The following is a 2,395-nucleotide window of genomic DNA, read 5'->3' as shown; positions in this document are numbered from 1 at the left end:
GACTCAGGCTTGCCTGAACTTCCCCAAGAAATTGAGAATGGGTCCCTTCCAGATGCCCGAAAATGCCATCCAGGGAGGTGAGCTGGGGGCCCCGGAGACTCTCCAACCTCCGCCAGCTGCAAATCAACTCAGACCAAGTCCGTCACCCCAGATGAGCAGGAGGACACCCGCCCAGGTGCCCAGCAACCACCAGCAGCCTCTGCACAGCAACCTTGCCTGCCTACTGCCCAGGCCTGCACCATGTCCCATCACCCAGCGGCCAGCCACGATGGGGCCCAGCCTCTCAGAATCCTCTTCCGGAGACTGGAAAATGGATGGTAGAGCTCCAGCCTCCTGACAGCTCCCTCGTTTCCCTCTCCTGAGAAGCCGGGAGCCCTCCTCACTCACAGCCCTATGATGTTCCTGCCAAGAGAGTAGTGGGTGTACAGCCACCCTGTGATATGGCTCTGAATATTCAGGGAAACACAGGACGACATTACCCCTAATCTCCCAAAAAGTGTACACCCATTGTGTCATATGGTTCCTAATATCCGGAGGTGCAGAGGATAGTATTCGTTCTCTTATCGCAGGCTGTGTACGCACAACCTGTGAAATTGTTCCTAATATCCTGAACAAAAGAGACTGCTAATAATGGACACACATTGCAGGAGGGAGTAATGATTACGATCCCCATAGTAATGGGGAATAATAGCAACCCCCTCTCTCCCCCTGGCTGTTACAATCCACATCCCAGGGGGGTGAGGCACCCCCCACGATATGGGGAGTAATAGCATCCCCCTCTCCCCCACTGGCCTTATATAAGGAGGCTGGCCTTATATAAGTGCCCCCTAATGCCATCGCAGGCTTTAATTTATTCACTTAAAGTTTTTTCCTCATTTAGATCTGCCTTTCCCTTAATAGGTCTAATTGCTGCCTCATGAAAATAGCATTTTCATGAGCAAGCAGCTGAACGATTACTTTCTTGGCATGAGAGTTGGAAATAGCCTTTTGAGCCGCATCCTGCAAACGGGCGATAGAATCTGGATAAGGCTTCCTTGGACCCTGTTGAACTATGTTAAAAGGAGGTAAGCAGTAGCAGGGTCATGAATTTTTTCCCAGGCTCTTAGGCATATAGTTCTGAGCTGATCAACAGCCTCATCACCCGTTAACATCTGTTGATTTAGAGTACCCCATGCCTGTCCGATTCCAAGCAATTGATTGATGTGATATTAACGGAACGTTGGGCTTGAGCATTTCTGCGTGCCTGATTTGCTGCTTCCTCCATCCACCAGGTTTTAAATTGGAGAAATTCAGAGGGGACAGGGTGGATCGGGCTAATGTCTCCCAATCCATAGATGTTCAAGGTCTGTTATAAGCCACACATTGTAACAAGGAATGAACATAAGGAGAATTTGGCCCATCTTGTCCAATTGCTTGCTTTAAGTCTTTTAATATTTTAAAAGGAAATGGCTCCCAGCATGCTTGAGCAAGTTCTCTGAATAGGCTCCTTAGCTGGCGAAATAATTACCAGAAACTGTCAAGTATTCAAATCTCCCGTTTCTTGTGCCTGGCGAATGGATGCCTGGATTGTCCCTGTGCCACAATTTGTATTTGGACCGGCTCGCAGCATTCCTCTACCATAATTAACAGGTGGGCAAGCCTGGATCATTCCCTCATCGTAATTGGCTGTTGGACAAGCCTGAAGCTTCCCTTCTCCATAGTTACCTGCGGGGCCTGCAACAATGGAAGCCGCAAGGCCAGTCTCAGCCGCAAGGCCTTCCAAAAATTCCTAAGGCTGGCCTGGGGGTGGCCATTCCAGACCTTCCCCTAAAGGCGCAGTAGGTGGCGCTGTTTCTCTTATAAGTTTTTGGAGATTAGCATGCATACCTTCCCGTTTCTGGCCCTTTTTAAAACTAGACTATCAGGGTTCACTTTGCTGATAGTTAGACTCCTGATTATTCAACTTTCCTATGTCATCCTGAAGCTCCTCCTTCTCCTCCTCAGTGTGGAAGGGCTCCAGTGCTGTTTTAATTGCCGACCACACAGACCAGAGACGGGAATATCGTGGCCCTCTTGTGCTCGTTTTAAGTCTGATCCGACCTTGTCCCAATCTTTTACATTCATGGTTCCATATTCCGGGAACCAAGGAGAATACTGTCTACCAGATGGAACAAAGATGTGAGATTTTGGGTCCTCACAATTACCCCTCCGCGGCGCAGTAACTGCCGCACAAGGCTTAAGTAATTGGCGAACTCACTCTCAGCCTGACCCATATTTTCCCGAGGTTTCCCTGGAATTCTCGGAGCGCCCTCCTTACCCTAGAGCTTGAAGTGAAAACCTACTCGGGAGTCTTTTGTTGGTCGTCCTCCGCTTTTCACGCTCTGGTGTTCCTTCATTGGATTATTTGTAGAGATTA

General features: G+C 49.1%; 1 pseudogene; it reads left to right on the top strand.

Moving 5' to 3' along the window:
• The window catches only part of LOC105525259, a 2,322-nt pseudogene extending 1,905 nt beyond the window's left edge, over positions 1–417 (top strand).
• The last annotated feature ends 1,978 nt before the right edge of the window (positions 418–2,395 follow it).

This window comes from Colobus angolensis, unplaced genomic scaffold, assembly GCF_000951035.1.
Source record: "Colobus angolensis palliatus isolate OR3802 unplaced genomic scaffold, Cang.pa_1.0 Scaffold525, whole genome shotgun sequence".
Taxonomy (NCBI): Eukaryota; Metazoa; Chordata; class Mammalia; order Primates; family Cercopithecidae; genus Colobus; species Colobus angolensis.
This window is presented reverse-complemented; position numbering and strand designations above follow the sequence as displayed.